The 20,207-nt window shown below is 41.0% G+C and overlaps 1 pseudogene; it reads left to right on the top strand.

Moving 5' to 3' along the window:
* The first annotated feature begins 2,227 nt into the window (after positions 1–2,227).
* On the top strand, positions 2,228–2,670 carry LOC147303270 (Ig kappa-b4 chain C region pseudogene; annotated as a pseudogene).
* The last annotated feature ends 17,537 nt before the right edge of the window (positions 2,671–20,207 follow it).

Raw genomic sequence — 20,207 nt, 5'->3', positions numbered from 1 at the left:
ATTACCCTTCCAGGACCTGAAGCTCAGTAAAGCACCCCTCCGACAGCCAAACCCATCTGTTCTCTGATTGAATTGTTAAATTTGTGATTGACATGACATTGACCAATTAGCTGAAAGGAAGAAAAATCGGGTCAAAATTCGTACTTGTAAGTTGAGAGTCACACACATGAGCGCAGAGATTTGCACATAGTTTTTTGCTTTATATCTGTAACCAGACCTCAACAAAAAAAATTATAACTCGTGTAAAAAATGTTTACAAACACAAATCTTTTTTACACACACACAAATTTTTATCTGTAGATGCACAAACATAAAACTTTCACATATTTTGGTTTACAAGGTTACAAAACTCAGTTCACAACTATGCATTTGATTCACAAGTACAAAATATTTATGACCACAATTTGAGCCCATAAATGGCCTTCATCCCTCCAGTAGAGTTCACAGTCTTAGGCTATGTTCAAGCTGCAGGTCTTAATGCTCAATTACGATTTTTTTGTCTGGTTGTTCACACTACAAATAAAATGTGACATCAAACGCACTCTACTGTGAACGGTTCACGGCCCTCAAATCGGCCCGCATGAGCAAAAGAAGACGTCACACACAACGCGCTCTGTTTACGGAAGTAAAAATGGCGGCTACAGAGCTAGTAGGTGTTGTTGCAGCAGTCTATCAACTTTTGCACAACCAACAGAATTTTACAAATTAATTAGAGAATGAAGGACACTGAGAAAAAAGAGAGCTTGTGCTTTAACAATGGCCGTGTTGTTTAGCTTGAATAGAATTGTCTCCCCATATGCTAATAAAGTCGAAAACCTCAGTTTTTGTCCATTGACTCGCTCCGTCTCCAGTTTCCGCTGTCATGCTTTCTCGTTTGTCTATTCTGGCGCTGATAATTGGCACCTGTCTTGTGTCAGTGACGTAAAAGACGGATTTAATGCAACATGACCAGCAGTCGCTTTCTAAAACGTCAGATATGTATCGTATTCAGTACCACATACGAAAGTGAACTAGGTCGGATTTGGAAAATGTTGGATTTGTGCTGTTCTGTCATACCATGATCGGATATGAGTCGCTTAGGGTCAAAAAAGTTGGATTTGATGCACTTTCGCCTGCAGTGTGAACGTAGCCTTAGTCTTGCTGTTCAGTGCTGGCTCAGTACCGTTGTATGTTTGTGTCCTTTGTCAATATATATGCATCTTTGTATGGAGTGGATCAGCCAGTTTATCAGAGCATCAAACACAAATATATCTGATTTTTCTATATTTATGAATATAGTCTCTAAAAATGTAGGAAATCACAAAGTCTTCATTTACACTGATGCATATTAATTAACATTTACATTTCTGTAAATTGGATCCACTGTGTTATTCTCAGATTTTGATATCAGAAAAAGTCCCAAGAAATCAAAGTCAAAAGTTTTACATTCCAAATAAATTATTCATTATTTAAATGTGATGCACTGTAATATTTTCAGTTTTCACATGAGCTGACAAAATGATACAAACAGTGAATGATTTTGTTGAGTTTGTTTGTTTCAGAGTCAGAGAGCCGTGTCTCTCTACAGTCAGAGGTTTTTGTACGGCGCCTCAATGAGTTTGTATCACTGTGGTGGACTTTTGGTGGAGGAACCAGACTGGATGTTGGAAGTAAGTTAATTAAACTGTGTTTATTATTAAATATTGTATCATTTTATTTAATAATTATTTGTTAGACTGCTTAGATGAGACAAAAGTATTTTTTTATTTAAAATAATTTAGTTTTTGATGTTTGTCCTTTTTACTGGACTAATTCAGATGAGCTCTGCGAGTTTCTCTTGTTTAATCTACATTTCTGTCACAGTGAAATGTAGACAAGAGTAAACTTCATCATCTTATGATTAGTTTGTAAATTTCATCCACATCAGCTGCTGTTTGGATGAGTCAAAGTTTGCTTTCTGATGTTTTTATCGTGTCAGATGTTTCAGATTTAGTTTGAAATCATGTGAGCTGTTCAATAACATTTGAATCTATATGAATGAGTAGCTGCTCTGTGCTTGTGTCCACTCATTTCTTCAGTCGTCCATGATTTAGACTTCTAATCATTTTAAAGCCAAACTTCTGCTGTAAATGTTTCCACATCTGCTTCTTTTATTTCCAGTGTAGTTTGAACATATTTCAGCTCAAACTGTGTGATGATTCTCTCTGTGCTGATATGCATGAGAGGTTTCTTAAAGGGAAGTGAAACAATGTGTGAGTGAATGACTGGTGGAGCAGAAAAAACACCTGACAGAAACTTCTTAACGGAGAAATTCAAATTGTGGTTCCTGTCCTCTAAGCTGATTGGTGTTTCCTAGGTGATACCCGCCCCGCCCTGAAGGTGCTGGGTCCCTCCAACAAGGAGCTGGAGCAGGGGAAGGCCACGCTCATGTGTGTGGCCAACAAGGGCTTCCCCTCAGACTGGAGTCTGTCCTGGAAGACGAGCGACAGCAGTGGCAGCAGCAGCATCAGAGGGGAGGAGAGCAGGACTCCTGGAGTGCTGCAGAATGACGGCCTCTACAGCTGGAGCAGCACCCTGACGCTCACTGCAGACCAGTGGGGGAAGGTGGGCTCTGTGACCTGTGAGGCCACCCAGGGCTCCCAGTCTCTGGTCTCAGAGATACTGAGGCGAGACCAGTGTTCCCAGTCCTGATGTCAATCACTGAGTCTTTCATGCTGTTTTTCCTCTTTCTCTCTGTTTCTTTTTGTTTGCAGATTTTTAAAAAAGCATCAAACAGTCATGTTTCCATCTCATAATGACAACAATCAGAGCAACAATCTCCTCTAGTTTCATCCTTTTGTGTCTGTTGTAAAGCTGATATTTCAAACTCTTAAAAGAATAAAAACGTACAGAGAAAACATGTTCTTTGACTCTGTGAGTTTAATAAATGCACATTAAAAAATTAAGATTTTGTAATATTTGTAAAACAGACCAAAATAAAAATGTAAACAGACACATCAAGTGTAATGTGCAGTGAAAATGGTTAAATATATTTTTTAATCCACATATTAAATATTTCTCTATAAGATGTTGAGGTCATGTCAACCATAGATTATCTGTGTGCTCTTCATAATTTCTACTCTCAAAGCTGCTTCACGATCTACATTTTAATCTGAAAATGTTGAAAAATTATTATAATTGACATTAAAGAGCAGGGTGTCATCTATATGTTTAAACAGAGTTTATCTTAATAAAGTTCAAATGAAGATTTACTGAAGTTTGATTAATGAACTATTTGGCAGTGAAACTCTGACGAGGCAACAAAGCAGAGGTGAGTCTAGAAGCTGGTGGTGGCAGAGGTGAAGCAGGTGGAGACTTAGCTGAGGATCTCTAATTGTCAGGATGAGGTGGAGATCAGGAGTCTGACAGTTAAAGCACACAAAACAGAGGCTGAGTAACTCACAGAAGGCAGCGAGACAATAACTGGACTCAAATAATGACGACAGAATTGAGCTTGAAGTGGACATGATGTTAAGAACAGACTAACAGAACAAACACAGGAATGCAGGCAGATGAGAGACTACATGTCTGCTTTAATCAACTTATATAGAAGTTAATCTCTTCTAGTGTTCACAGCAAAATGAGAGAAACTCACTTCACTAAACCTCTTAACACAAGAAAAAGACCACGGTCTGTCAGGGGGACGCTTGCTGGTTTTACATCTGACAGAGACAGTCTGTCCTGGAACAAAAGACTGAGTCGGCACTTTTTCTCCCAGTTAATAATAAAGAATATCAGAGTTATTGAAGTTACAGGTTTCATGTTTCATGCTTCATGCACGACATTCACAGTGTTGGTTTTTGCCCAGTTTAGGTATTTGTGTCTTAGTCCTGTTTTTCCTTTGCTTTGTATTTTTCATGCAGTCTCAATGAACGCCTCGCTTTCTGGTAAATTCCATCCTGTTTCCACGTGTCTGATTTTGGGTCCTCTCACTCTCCGCTCCACACAATCTGCTGCTGCAGATCGTGACATTATTTGAATTATTCATTCTTTTTGTTAAAGTCTTTATTAGTTTCACTATTTGACTTGTCCAGGGTGTACCCTGCCTCTGACCTTAAGACAGCTGGAATAGGATGGGATGCATGTATAGTTTCATTATTATCATTATTGTCAGATCATCAGCATGTGATAATGTGGATATAATACCAAAATAGTAAAATGCCTTCTTATTTTGCATTTATTTATTACAGTTTTTTCATTTTTGATTTCAGACAACCAAACTGTACGATTAAGAAGAAAGCTGTGTTTCTTTACACTCAGAGGTTTTAGCTCAATCATGATGATACAAACTCTTTTCTTTCAGGATCCAGACTGGATGTCTGGAAATAAATCAATTTTAAATGAGTATTTTAAACAATACTTTGTCCTTCTGCTTTTGTTTTAGCATGCTAAGTATGTAAAGAAAAGTCCTGTTTAGAAGCGGACATGTCACAGTGCTGGATCTGTGACCCAGTGTTTTGTCTGTGTTGTTAATTTATATTCTTTGATTACTTTTATTCATGGTTTTGGTTATCTTTTTTTCTTAAGTTCTTAGTGATCCTAGTTCTCCCTCCCTCAGTGTCCATCTCAAGCCTGTGTATAAGCTCTTGTCTCCATGTTTATTGTTCCCTCTGTTGCACAGGCAGTCATGTCTCCATGTCTCAGTGTCTAGTGTCTGTCTCTGTTTTTGTTCCCCCAGTCACAGTGTCTTTTCTGCATCTACATATTCGTCATGCTTCCTGTTTTCTTCTGATAGTCCTTGTCCTGTGTTCAGTTTTCAGTTTTGCTTCCCCTTGGTCTCCTTATGTGTGATTATTTCCATCCGTGCTCTCCTCCTGTGTGTCATTCCCTTGTGTGTTTCCTCTGCCTGTTGTCGTGTTGTCCCATGTGCTGTAAGTTTCTCCATGTTTCTGTCCATCATTCCTAGTTCCATGCTCCTTATTTCATAGTGTTTCTGTCTCTAGTCCCCCAGAGTCTAGTTCTTATTTTCCATGTTCAAGTTTTGGTTTGTTTTTCGTAAATGTTTATTTTGTGCATTATTTCCCAACAAATAAAGCTGCCTCTTTAAATTTGTTTCCGTGTAAGAATCCTGAATCCAGGAACCTTCATGCTGCCTGCCATACAGCAAACATGACAGGACATTGAATAACAAACATTAGTATACACAGAGCCAGCCAGATGTAGAAGTGTGATGTGTCTCATGTGATGGTGTTTTAACCTGAGTGAGCACTTCATTTAATTATTCACGATATCCATATCCATTTCATCTTTCCAGGATATCAGTGTATTTAAACTTTTAGCGTCCGAGAGCCTGAAAGCTATAAATATTTTACTTTTTACCACTTTGCTTCAGTTTAGTTAATTTTATATCTAAATGTTTACAAATTGCATTTAATTCCTGTTTGAATCATGATATTAAAATGGGAAACAGAGACATTGTCCTGGTAATTTGATGTTTTTGTGTTTCTTTTTAAATTCTTAAATGGTTTTGTCCTGCCTTACCTCTGAGCTACTTTACTCAAATACTCCTGTACAGAAACATGTTACTAATATATGTTGTTTAATCCTGTCATGTCTGGCAGTTTATGCAATCTGAATTATGATCTGAATGCACTGTGGTGCCAAAAACATGTTGCAAGATCAGCTCTATAAGTTCTCTATGGTTCCTCTTGTTTCCTCTGCCTGTTGTCGTGTTGTCCAACAATGTGTCACCAACTGCTGCACCTGTAAGAAAAAACAAAGGGAACAAAAACATACAGCACCTGGAACACAAAGATATGAAAATGCACAGATACATAAATTAACAATCTTTTTGTGGTGTGTGTCATTGTCACAAAAGGTAGACAATAATGAGGGCAGGGAGGTGCAATAATGCCCTCCTGGGTGTCAGAGGCAGACAGCGATAGATCCAGGAGATCCAGGAGATCCAGGAGGCCACAGCAGGAGAAGGAGGAAGGCCCCAGATGGGGCACCCAGAGGGTGAGAGTCTCAGAGAACCAGAGGCAACAGGCATCAGTCGGATGTCCTAGCACGAGCCGAGAACAGTGCCCAAGGACCACCTGGCACGACTTTGAAAAGTGGAATGAGAGGCAGAGTCTTCAGCTCAGAGAAGATCAGCTTCCAAGTTGAAGTCATGAATCACAATCACACACAAATCTGTGTTTATTGATACCAAATACAGTTACAATGCATTCATTGTATACTCTGATTACATTGTATAAAGAGTGAAATGCATGTTTATTACTGCTTCTATTAATAGTGTTGCTATGAGTGGTTATGATGCTGTTTAAGGTAAATCTGGAGGAAATCCATCAGTCTCTGCAGCAGTCAGCTCAGCTCTTATTCAGTCTGAGGTAAAATAATATTAAAATGTGTAAACACATCTGTGCTGAGATAACTCTGAACTCTAAACTTATTTGTTCTCTATCATGTAGGAACGTCTGTGAGCAGTAAAGTGCTTTTTCTGTAGCTCCTTATTTATTCATGTTGCTTTAAAATTTAAGACTTAAGATTCAAACTAATAAAATCATTTAAAGATTTCAAAGTTATGCTCTGATAAAGCAATTAACAAAGTGGAGTCTAAGCAATGATGGGAAAGAGGAAACGAATGCTGGATTCAAAAGTTTACTATTTAAATTTCTACAGCAGCTAATTAATAAATACTTAATTTATCTACTGATGTTTTCTGTGTGTTCAAAGTATTTGGTGGTCTTTTAATTTACAGCAATACACTCAATGTTAATGCTGTGTGTGTGTGTGTGTGTGTGTGTGTGTGTGTGTGTGTGTGTGTGTGTGTGTGTGTGTGTGTGTGTGTCCTCAGTGAACTGTATCAGTCTCTGCAGTATCTTCCAGCTGCAGCAGTCACTTCAGTTTCTGTTCAGTCTGACTGAGGGAGGTTTTTGTACGACTGTTTTTCACTGTGTGAACACACTCTGACTGTTAATGTAGTGATCACTCTGACAGTAATAAACTGCTGCATCTTCAGCCTGGACTCCACTGATGGTTAGAGTGAAGTCAGAGTTTGATCCACTGCCTGTAAAACGAGCTGGAATCCCTGATACTCGAGTGCTAGCATAGTGAATGAGCAGTTTAGGAACTCCTCCATCTTTCTGTTGGTACCAGAACATATAGTTGTTGCCATAAACATTCTGACTGGTCGTACACTTGATGCTCACAGATCCTCCCACAGCAGAGCTCACTGCTCCAGGCTGAGTCACTGTGATCTGTCCTCTGGACTCTGAGGACACAGAGACAAAGACATAAAGCAGCTTCATGGTTTTGTGGGCTTCATTTCAGAGGGACAGATGTTGATAGAGGAGAGGAGTTTGATTCTCTGGACTTTACCTGTGAAGCAGCAGCAGAGGAGAGTCCAGATGAGGACGCAGATCAAAGTCATGTTTTTGATGAGGAGGATTTCTGTGGCTTCTGTTGTGATGAAGGACAGCTGTCAGTCATCCAGTGTTCAACTCTCAGGACTATAAACTCTCCCAGAGCACTGGAGCATGGTGCTGCTGATGCAAAGTGCCTCTCTATGGAAATCATCTGACTCTTTTGTTGTGAGTCAATTTGCTGCATTGACTTGGAACCAGTTGTCCTCTTAGTGTGAAGGGTCACTGAAAATGTATTAAAGTTGCTCTAGTTTTGAACTCCAGCTGTTTGAGTTACACCTGAATTCTGCTGCGCCTTTGCTGTGTGCCCTCATATATCGCCCTCCCAAGCTTAACAAGGATTTTATCAAAGAGTTTTAAGGTTTTATGGCTGGAATCGTTCTTAAATTTGACAGTTTTTTAATCCTTGGTGATTTTAGCATCCATGTCTGCTGTGACTCTAAACTGTTGGTCAAGGACTTTTTTATTATTATTCGCTCTTTTAACTTGACCCAGTGGGTTACTGGTCCCACGCATGAAAAAGGTCACACACTGGACTTGGTGCTCTCCCACGGGTTGGATGTGTGCATCACGGAAATATCCGAGTTGCGCATCTCCGATCATCTTCCTGTGTTGTTCACTCTAACACTGCGCTGCTCGATGGATAAGCCGTACGTCCCAGCGCACAAAAAGCGAGCGCTTAATGTACTAACAGCGCCGCTTTTTCCGCTGCCTTTATGGACTCTGGAATAATGAACTCCAACTGTAAAAGTGTTGAGGACCTTTCGGACATTCGTCATTCTACCTGCACTGATATCTTGGACTCTATTGCTCCGCTCAGGACTGCGCGCTAAGCATTTATCAGAGCCGTGGTTGAATGAACATACGCGCTCCCTCAGACGTGACTACAGACACGCTGAAAGGAGATGGAAAAAGGACAGATTGTATGTTTCCCTACAGATTTTAAGGACTCGTCTTTCTGCTTACCAAGAAGCTGTAAAAACTGCAAAGACACAGTTTGTCTCAAACTTAGTGTCAGTAAACAGTCACAGGCCTCAGGTACTTTTTAACGTTCTTAATCGCTTTCTTAGTTTATGTGATAATTCTGGAGTCACTTCTTCACCAAGTATGTGCGATGATTTTTTAGCATTTTTTAATGACAAGATCCTATCGATTAGGGCCCTTGTCTCGTTGTCTGCTGCCTCAGATCAGAGTCCTTCTCCTGTGTGCTCAGCTGTCTTAGAGCAGTTTGATCCCGTCTCCCTTAAGGACTTGACCGCGGTAGTTAGTAACCTAAGATCATCACACTGCCCCTCTGATTGTCTCCCCCCGAGCTTGCTTAAAAGCACTTTTAATACTGTTGGGCCTTTCATCCTGAGATTAATTAATACGTCCCTTGCTACAGGCTGCGTCCCATCATGCTTTAAACAAGCTGTAGTTCAGCCTCTTCTTCAAAAACAAAACCTGGACCCAACTGTTCTGTCCAACTACAGGCCTATCTCAAAGCTTCCTTTCCTATCTAAAGTCTTGGAGAAAGTGGTCTACCTACAGTTGCAGGCACACCTTGATTTTAATATGATCTCTGAAAAATTTCAATCTGGTTTTAAATCACTACATAGCACTGAGACGGCACTTTTAAGGATTTTTAACGATATTCTTTTAACTCTGGACTCTGGCAGCCCTGCTGCCCTTTTTATTGTTGGACTTGTCAGCAGCTTTTGACACGGTCGACCATGACATCCTGTTATCACGGCTAGAATTTCATGCTGGCCTAAAAGGATCTGCCCTACAGTGGTTTCGGTCCTATTAGTCAGAAAGGTTTTTTCATGTCAATATGGGCCCCCACAACTCCAAAATAGCCCCTCTTAAATACGGTGTACCTCAAGGCTCTATTTTGGGTCCTGCCCTGTTCGCACTCTATTTGTTGCCATTGGGCTCCATCTTCTCGCGGTACAGCATTTCATTTCATTGTTTTGCTGATGATTTGCAGATTTATCTACCTTTAAAAGCAGGGTCAGACCATCCGCAGCTCTTATTACGCTGCCTTGACGATGACAAACAGTGGTTGTCATTAAATTTTTTTAAAGCTAAATGAAAATAAAACTGAGGTTGTCATTTTTGGCAACTTTAATCATATCGACAGCACTCTGGGTACCCTCTCCTCGTATTGTAAAACACATGTAAAAAACCTCGGTGTCTACATTGATGGTTCTTTTAAATTGAATAAGCAGGTGAGTGCAGTAGTTCAGTCCTGTTTTTTCCGTTAAGACAGCTAGCCAAGGTAAAGCCATACCTTCCAGCTAACGTCTTTGAGCGTGTTATACACCTTTTTCTTACTTGCAGATTGGACTACTGCAATTCATTGTATTATGGTCTAGATCATGCCACCATCCATCGCCTTCAGATGGTTCAAAATGCTGCTGCTCGCCTGCTAACTGGTACCAAACGGAGAGAGCATATAACCCCAGTTTTAGCTTCTTTACACTGGCTTCCTGTGTCCTACAGGATCCAATTTAAACTTCTACTTTTTGTTTTTAAGTCACTTAATGCCCGAGCCCCTCCTTACCTGTCTGAGCTCCTCTCTGTTTGTGCTCCAGGAAAAGCCACGAGGTCTAGCTCAAAACTAATGCTGTCCATCCCACGGACTAACCTCAAATCCCGTGGTGATAGATCCTTCTCTGTGGCAGGTCCCAGACTTTGGAATAGTCTCCCCTTAAATATTAGATCTGCACAAACACTTGAGCAATTTAAATCTTTACTAAAGACACATTTCTATGCCCTGGCTTTTAACACACTATGACCCAAGCATTTTGGTCTTATTTGAATTAGTTTAGTTATTGTTTTAATTCTTTTACTGTCCTTTTATTGTTTTTTACTGTTATTATTGTATTACATTGTTGCTTTTTAATACCATTTTTATATTGTTAAGCACTTTGTGCAGCATCGGCTGTTTGAAATGTGCTTAACAATAAATTTGACCTTGACCTTGACCCCAGCCCGCCGCCTCTCACCAGGGGCAACTCCAGACTGAGACAGAGTCCAGCCCCTCTCCAGGAGACTGGTTCCAGAGCCCAAGCCATGCGTAGAGGTGAGCCCGACTATATCTAGCCAGTACCTCTCAACCTCACGCACTAACTCAGGCTCCTTCCCCACCAGAGAGGTGACATTCCATGTCCTTATTGCCAGTCTTGGCAGCCGGGGGTCAGTCCGCCAGGGCCTCCGCTCCTGGCCGCCACCCGGCACACAATGCACCCTGCAATCTGCAATTTCTGCAATCTGGTAGAAGGTTCCGCATCATCCGGGCAAGGACAGAGAGACTCAAGAGGAGCTTCTATCCCCAAGCCATCCGTGCCCTAAACACACACACACCCGCCCTCTCACATCATCTATAATTGACTGAGACAGGACTCTCTTCCAGACACTAAACCAAGGCACAATGTACATTTCAAATTCCTTTAACACTTACACCCCCGGAGAGCAGTCATTTCGGGGTAGTACCTTAGACCCCCGCGGAGTCATCATTTTGCGTTTCTACCTTTAAAAGCCGGAGAGCAGTCAAATGCTGGAAGTGGAAGCTAAATTGGCTAGTCATTCATATGTATATTGGGTCGTTACCTAGGAATTCTGGAGGGAGGGGATTGGGGGAGAAATCAACACACATGAGTCTAGGTCCTTTGTTGCTGACATTTATTGATAAAAACAGTAGTTTCATTTCATGTTATTTCCTTTTTCATTTCAAGCAAGGAAGTGGATGTAGTTAGTAAGTAAGATATTTCAGACATTATTCTGACACAGAGGAGGAGATACTGGAATTATAATTAGTATCTATGCATGCATTTGTGATTTTGTTTGACCTTCCCATTGCTCACAATTTGAATTTGTTCACACTGCAGATGAGTGTCTCAGTCCCCAAACAAGCTCTCTTTTTCGGTGGAGAAGCAGTCTCCTCATCCGCAGTGAGTGTGGAGAAATCAACACACATGAGTCTAGGTCCTTTGTTGCTGACATTTATTGATAAAAACAGTAGTTTCATTTCATGTTATTTCCTTTTTCATTTCAAGCAAGGAAGTGGATGTAGTTAGTAAGTAAGATATTTCAGACATTATTCTGACACAGAGGAGGAGATACTGGAATTATAATTAGTATCTATGCATGCATTTGTGATTTTGTTTGACCTTCCCATTGCTTACAGTACAAAAAACCAACCATTTGTACACATATGTACTAATAATAATAAAAAGTGAGTGCAACACTGCAACCCGTCACCCCGTCGTTCAGTGGTCGTTGATCAGTGGTCCATTGTGGCACCATTCAGAGCACTGGTACAATAGTACCAGCAAGATATGGGAAGACATTGCAAATGTACTTGGATTTTAGGTTGCAAGCCACCCAAAACTTGATCCCAAACTTGTCAGGTTTACTTGCAAACACTTGGAGTGTTTCAGTATGCCATCTTAGGGAGAACTCAACACACATGTAGGTCCTTTGTTGCTGACATTTATTGATGAAAATAGAAAAAAAACCAACCGTTTGTACACATGTTTACAAATAATAACAAAAATTGAGTGAGTACATTACAACATTTTCAGCAATCACTCACAATCCTGGCACTGCCACGGTATCTGTCGCCTGCATTTACCACATGTGTACCTGTAGCAGTGAACACATCGCACAGTGGCCTGATTTTTTTTGCATCTGTGTTTGACCTGACACGTGGCCCTTTTTCCAGGGCTCGGTGTGGAGGGTTGTGTCCGAAGCAACTGTTCTTTTCTTTCCTTCTTCGCAGCTACATGAGAGTGAGCCAATTCGGTTGCAAGGGCTACCAGGAAGTCCACCCGTCTTTCCTTCGTCCCGGTGCATTCTTGATACAGCACATGTGCATTCAGTGCTGCCATGTCAATCATGTTATAAAACACGGCAACTGGCCAGCGCCGTGTTCCTTTGCGGACAGTGTACTCCCGAACCATCTGGTCCATCACATCCACGCCACACTTTGTCTTGTTGTAAAGGGTGACAGTGTTTGGCTTCCTTTTGGTAGTGTTTTCGGTCTGAACCACGCTGTGCATGCTGCTAAGAATATATACTGTCTTCTTCCGTTTGGCCGCATACGCCGTCAGCGTGGCAGCAGAGGTTGAAAACACCTAAGAAATAAGATAAATTGTTAATTCCATAGCCCTTTTACACACAATGAAACACATAAACATAGAACCACAAAAGACCTGCAACATACCTGAGTGGTGAATTCATTGCGATCTGTCTGTCTAGTGGATTGAGGAATTTCCCTGCGAATCTTGTTGACTGTGCCGAGGATGGTGGTTTTCCGTCTAAGAAGTTTTTGCGCAAGTGAAAGCGATGTGAAAAAATTGTCAGTGGTAACATTTCTGCCCTTGTCCAGGAATGGTTCCATCAGCCTCATAACTACATTTTCGGAAAGTCTCTCCCCAGTGGGACGATTGGGGTCCTTGCCAAGATATGGGAAGACATTGCAAATGTACTTGGATTTTAGGTCGCAAGCCACCCAAAACTTGATCCCAAACTTGTCCGGTTTACTGGCAATATACTGCAGGAAACTGCACCGAGTTTTTGATGGGAAAAGCTGTTCATCAACGGTGATATGTAGACCAGGGTTGTAGCACGTGATGCAGTTGGTGACAAATGATCCCCACACACTGGAAATTGCTGCGAACTTATCAGTCTTTGCTCGATCACAGCGGGTGGACTTGTCATCAAAGCGTAGGTGTTGCATGATGTCTTGGAAGCGGTTTCGTGCCATAGTTCCAATTATCTGTGGGTTTCCCAGGTTTGCTGACCAGCAGTCATTTACAGATGGAACCCTGTAAACCCCCCGCAAGATGACAATAGCAATAAATGCCATTAGTTCAGGGAGGTCCATGAACCAACAAACATGCTCCGTTTGCTGTGCATGTTGAATAGTCCATTCTTGAATGCTACGAAGCATGTCAAGAGTGATGAAACACAGGAAGCTCTGAAGGCGACTCAAGATACTTCTCCTGGCCTTAGCCGTTGGCTCTCCATCTGCAGCGTACGGTTCTATAGGGGTGAAAGGGAGACGGGTCCCCACATGTTCTTCACGCCACACTGTGCCATCTTTCGCTGTCTCAGTCCCCAAACAAGCTCTCTTTTTCGGTGGAGAAGCAGTCTCCTCATCTGCAGTGTGAACAAATTCAAATTGTGAGCAATGGGAAGGTCAAACAAAATCACAAATGCATGCATAGATACTAATTATAATTCCAGTATCTCCTCCTCTGTGTCAGAATAATGTCTGAAATATCTTACTTACTAACTACATCCACTTCCTTGCTTGAAATGAAAAAGGAAATAACATGAAATGAAACTAACCGGAAGACTGATCAGACAGCTCTGAGTCCGAATCCGGCTGAACTTCTAGGTCTTCTCCATCCGAGTCACAAGGGTCGACTTCCGCCAGGATCATTTCCAACGCCTGCTGGGTGGTGAGTCTTCTCTGCATTTTCTTTCCTTGGAGAGGAGGTCCGTACACCACAGGATTCTTCAGGGCAATGAAGGGTTAGGCTAAGTGCAGTGAGATTGTATCATATATATACCCTTGATCACAATTGATCAGTGGGGTCAGGTCACACTGATCAGCGGGGTCACACCCCCGTCGTTCAGTGGTCGTTGATCAGTGGTGCCACAATGGACCACAGAACGACGGGGTGACGGGTTTCCTGCAGTATATTGCAAGTAAACCTGACAAGTTTGGGATCAAGTTTTGGGTGGCTTGCAACCTAAAATCCAAGTACATTTGCAATGTCTTCCCATATCTTGCTGGTACTATTGTACCAGTGCTCTGAATGGTGCCACAATGGACCACTGATCAACGACGGGGGTGTGACCACATAACAATGCAACCCGTCACCCCGTCGTTCAGTGGTCGTTGATCAGTGGTGCCACAATGGACCACAGAACGACGGGGTGACGGGTTTCCTGCAGTATATTGCAAGTAAACCTGACAAGTTTGGGATCAAGTTTTGGGTGGCTTGCAACCTAAAATCCAAGTACATTTGCAATGTCTTCCCATATCTTGCTGGTACTATTGTACCAGTGCTCTGAATGGTGCCACAATGGACCACTGATCAACGACCACTGAACGACGGGGTGATGGGTTGCAGTGTTGCACTCACTTTTTATTATTATTAGTACATATGTGTACAAATGGTTGGTTTTTTGTACTGTAAGCAATGGGAAGGTCAAACAAAATCACAAATGCATGCATAGATACTAATTATAATTCCAGTATCTCCTCCTCTGTGTCAGAATAATGTCTGAAATATCTTACTTACTAACTACATCCACTTCCTTGCTTGAAATGAAAAAGGAAATAACATGAAATGAAACTACTGTTTTTATCAATAAATGTCAGCAACAAAGGACCTAGACTCATGTGTGTTGATTTCTCCACACTCACTGCGGATGAGGAGACTGCTTCTCCACCGAAAAAGAGAGCTTGTTTGGGGACTGAGACACTCATCTGCAGTGTGAACAAATTCAAATTGTGAGCAATGGGAAGGTCAAACAAAATCACAAATGCATGCATAGATACTAATTATAATTCCAGTATCTCCTCCTCTGTGTCAGAATAATGTCTGAAATATCTTACTTACTAACTACATCCACTTCCTTGCTTGAAATGAAAAAGGAAATAACATGAAATGAAACTACTGTTTTTATCAATAAATGTCAGCAACAAAGGACCTAGACTCATGTGTGTTGATTTCTCCCCCAATCCCCTCCCTCCAGAATTCCTAGGTAACGACCCAATATACATATGAATGACTAGCCAATTTAGCTTCCACTTCCAGCATTTGACTGCTCTCCGGCTTTTAAAGGTAGAAACGCAAAATGATGACTCCGCGGGGGTCTCAGGTAGAAGCCTTCTTGACTTGACTGCTCTCCGGCTTTTAAAGGTAGAACGGTAGAAGCTGGGAATTCCAGTGTTAAATTTAAATATGTTTATATTGTCTATCCTGTAAAATAGTCAGATGTCTATTCATATTAATGTACAGAATTCACCTGCTTGCTGCTACTACTGCACATTCACCCAGTGTATATACTATATGTATATATATATATATATATATAATGTTCTTCCTCTACACCCCCCCCCAATTTTTGCACATGTTGAGGAGCGTGTCAGGCTACATTTCACTGTGTGTTATACTTGTATAACTATGCATGTGACAAATAAAGAACCTTGAACCTTGAACCTTGAACCCAACCCCTATGGCGCCTCCTGCGGGTGGTGGGCCTGCGGGAGGATGGGCCCATGTCTCCTCTTCGGGCTGTGCCCGGCCGGGCCCCATGGACTAAGGCCCGGCCACCAGACGCTCGCCCTCGGGCACCCTCCCCGGGCCTGGCTCCAGGGCGGGGCCCCGGTAACCCTATCCCGGGCAGGGTAAACTGTTCCCTCAATGTTCTCTTCATAAGGGTCTTCTGAATCGCTCTTTGTCTGGTCCCTCACCCAGGACCAATTTGCCATGGGAGACCCTACCAGGGGGCAAAAGCCCCCAGACAACATAGCCACTGGGATCCCAGGGACACACAAACCCCTCCACCATGATAAGGTAGCAATTCACGGAGAGGCAAAAAGAAGATTTCCTGCAAAAATCCATGTCACAAGTTATAACACAGCCAAAATGATCACAAAATTTAAAAAAGTATAAAAGATGCTTTAAAATGTGAACATCTGTTGATCCTGTATGCTGAAGCAAAGTTTTCACAGAGAGTCTCACCCTGAACAAGGAGCCCCAGGGTGGCCAGCAGTAGAGTCAGTGACATCATCATTGTGCTGCTGGTGTGTGAGTGGCTCTGAAAGGCCTGGACAGCCACTGATCAACACTGGCCTCTTAACAGCTGTGAGCAGAGAGGCAGGACACATATGCAAACACACAGAGTCAGTCATCTTTCCTCATCGTTTCATCCTGTGTCAGGTGACATGTTCATCCTGCTTTTTTTCATTTGTCTTTTTAATTTATTTAATTTGCATTTATTAATTAAAGATATTTCAGCACACAGGAACATGTATATTTACTTAAGTATCCAAATCTCCACAATGTTTTATCAATTTGCGTTTAAAAGGTTAAACTTGACCAATTTTTCTTTTCCAATTTCTTCCATCATTTACTTTCAGAGAGTGTGTGATGACTCATGCTGTGGTAGTCATGAATATAAATAATTATTGAAACATATACATAAATGCATTAATTGTTACCTTTCATGAAAATGTCCTGATACTACAATCCCACACACCACTGCCAATCCATAACCTAGTAAAGACGTAGTGTCGATCTGCAGGACCAGCACCCCAATACAGCAAGTCTGGATCAGCTCTCTGTTTAAAAAGTTCTCATCTCTGATCCTATCCTGACGTTTAACAAAACTAAATAGAAAAAGGTTCTTTTGTCTGTTTTGCTCTTTTAAAGAAGACTCTTTCTTTAGTTAATCGAGTTTTTGTGAGCCAAAGATTTTCCAGCTGTTGAATATTAAAAAGCTTTCTCATGCTGTCAGTGTCATATCAATAAATATAAAAAAGCCAAGATTTTACTGAAGAATGCAGAGGAAGATGTAGATGCTTTTCATAAATGGAGACTTAAACGACATCTATTATATTTGTTCTGAGTGATCACTACTGTCATTAAACTTTTCAATCTTGAGTTGAGTGAGCTTTTCCAAGATGACAGGAGGAACTATGGCTGTATCCCAATTCAGGGTCTGCAGCCTTAAAGTACGCAGCCTCAACGATCCTCAAGGGCCGCGTACTCAAAGACCGCTAAGGCCGGAAGTGTGAGGCTTGTGAAATGGGACAGTCTAGCCTCCGTTGCGCTGCCCAGGTTGCCTAGCAACCATGATACTAACAGCTGGAAACGTTTCATACAGCTGTGTTTGACAGAAATGAAGGAGAAAATCTTTGGTTCATTTGTTTCTTTCTACATGAGCTTTGATCGTTCTCTGTAGGATTAAGCTCAGCTATTGAACGGCGTATATTTTAAAGTAAAGGCTTTAAAACCAAGTTAGTACAAACGTCACTAATGTCACATGACTTTGCCGACATGTGGCCAACAGTAATGTTTAATGTTCTTCGTTATTAAACATTTGCACATAAATAAGTGACATGATATTCAGTACTTACTTTAAGTTTACTCTTCGGCCGCCCCTCATCCGCCGTTTTTTTCTGCAAATTTATCCACACCCATCGCCGCGCTATGCATTCTGGGATATGTTGGGCCACGAAGTCTACACCGCCACAGCCTTAAAATTCATGGAAATGAAGGACGCATTTCAGGGCCGCATTTCGAGCAGCCTTTGAATTGGGACAGCCTTCGGCGCGCCGCTGTGACGTAATCGGCCTTGAAATGCGTACTTTACGGCTGCAGACCCTGAATTGGGACACAGCCAATGATGCCACAGGGAAAATTAAAAAAAACACCATGAACATGGGAATACTCGACTCTTCAAAGTAAAACAGGAAACTTGGAGAGACATAGACATGATAACATATGATAGACTAACACAGAAGACAGGAAAAGACTCACAAACAAGGAGACTTAGGTGGTAACACAACTAGGCTAAACTTCAATTAAACCCTAACTAAGCATAACACCACAAGAACGTAACATATTTTAATATAAGCTAAGAAATCAAAAATACTAAATAAACTCAAAACACAGGGTCACAGACTCAGCCCCTGACACTAGGGATCAGTTAATGCTTTAATGAGGATGGAAATTATGTGAAACTAGAAAGTGCATTTTCTGAAGAAACTGCAGTGTGAATGCTTGAATCTGAATGTATGCACTGAAATGAATTAATTACTGAATTTAAGTTAAAAATCTTGAATGAGATTAAAAAAAAACCCAGAATTTAACCTGAAAACAAAAGTGCTGAACTGCTAAAAGCTGAAGGTTACACAGAAGAAGAAGTTGGAAAAAAGCTGAAAATGTTTTAATTGTAAATTAGAAAAACCTAAGAAATGAGAAAAGAACATTTAGAGTCAGAAAACATCTGAAAGAATATTAAAAGGTCATATTCTTTGAATCACTGAATGACTAAAATGTGATCCCTCCACTTGGACCCACACAGTTTAAAAAGTTTACATCTCTGAGCTTAGAAAGACAAGATGTTGGAAAAAGAACAACGATGGCGACGTTTTGAGGGTAAAATGATGGCTTTAACACTGTGGACACAGCAGCAGTTGAAAGAGAAGTGTTTAAGATGAATTTTGGCAGAGTGGCAGAGAGAGCTCGTTAAGCAGGCAGGTGTGAGCCTGGTTGCTATAGTGACCGCACCCAATGGCTCCATACACACGTACACAGACATGCGCCTCACTTTTGCTGCTTAAAATGAACAGAAAAGTCAGGCCGAAACAAATCGTTCCCAAATGAAAAGTAAAAGTCGTATTGACAAAATTCTTTCACTGTGAGCGACAGCAATGTCTAGTCTACCAAATTCTCAGTTTTCATGTCTGTGGAGTTTATTATATGGACGTGGTGACAGTGGAAAGACACCATGCTCTTCTGATTTTCAAACGAACCTTCTGAGCCATTTTAACATTAGAGTCTATGGAAGAGTTGGAGGGAGGAGGCTGTGCATTGGTGACATTTATGAAAGAACCATAACACCTAGTACAATAGTAAACACATTGGATGAAAGAGGACAGCGATGGCTACGTTTTGAGGGTAAAATCATACCTGTAGAGCAAACGCTGCAGACACAGCAGCAGTTTTAAAAAAGATTTTAAGATTAATTTTTTTGCTCCTCTCACTCTAGCAGTTGAGCTGTCTCACTCTAGCCCCAACATTCCGTCCCATACACACCCATTATAAATTTTGAAACGGGTGAAAAAACATCATGAAACTTAAACTGGAACTGAAGAAAAAGTATAATAGATATTGAAAAGATAAATACAAGTTGAATAGTTGAATGTCTTGTCTTCGTTTTAAAGTTTGAATGGTGGCTCTATGTCAATGTATGTGGAAGTAGTAAGAGTTTAAAAATGAGTAAGTTGAATGAGAATTTGAAGGGTCTCCGCATTGAAATACATGGGAAATTTTTGTTGAATAAAGTTGAATAAAATTAAAAATATAAATGTTAAAAATGAGAAAAATAGAAGCAGTCATGTCCAAAATAATAGGAATCTAACGATGTTTGAATGGTTTTTCTAAGTTGAACAGTTTTGAAGGAGTTAGATGCCAAAAAACGTACGGAATATGGAATAATAACTAGAAAGTGCATTTTCTGAAGAAACTGCAGTGTGAATGCTTGAATCTGAATGTATGCATTGAAATGAAATAATTACTGAATTTAAGTTAAAAATTTTGAATGAGATTAAAAAAAAAACCCGAATTTAACCTGAAAACAAAAGTGCTGAACTGCTAAAAGCTGAAGGTTACACAGAAGCAGAAGTTGGAAAAAAGCTGAAAATGTTTTAAATGTAAATTAGAAAACCCTAAGAAATGAGAAAAGAACATTTAGAGTCAGAAAACATCTGAATGAATATTAAAAGTTCATATTCTTTGAATCACTGAATGAAGAAAATGTGATCCCTCCACTTTGATCCACACAGTTTAAAAAGTTTAAATGCCTGAGCTTTGAAAGACACGGTGTTGGAAAGAGAACAATAATGGCGACAATTTGAGGGTAAAATGATGGCTGTAACACTGTGGACACAGCAGCAGTTGAAAGAAAAGTGCTTAAGATGAATCTTGGCAGAGTGGCAGGCAGAGCTCGTTAAGCAGGCAGGTGTGAGCCTGGTTGCCATAGTGACTGCACCCAATGGCTCCATACACACGTACACAGACATGCGCC

This window comes from Aulonocara sp. 'chitande type north' Nkhata Bay, linkage group LG22 (assembly GCF_057382095.1).
Source record: "Aulonocara sp. 'chitande type north' Nkhata Bay isolate Kocher_YH1m ecotype deep benthic linkage group LG22, A_spYH_male_GT1.1, whole genome shotgun sequence".
Classification (NCBI taxonomy): domain Eukaryota; kingdom Metazoa; phylum Chordata; class Actinopteri; order Cichliformes; family Cichlidae; genus Aulonocara; species Aulonocara sp. 'chitande type north' Nkhata Bay.
This window is presented reverse-complemented; position numbering and strand designations above follow the sequence as displayed.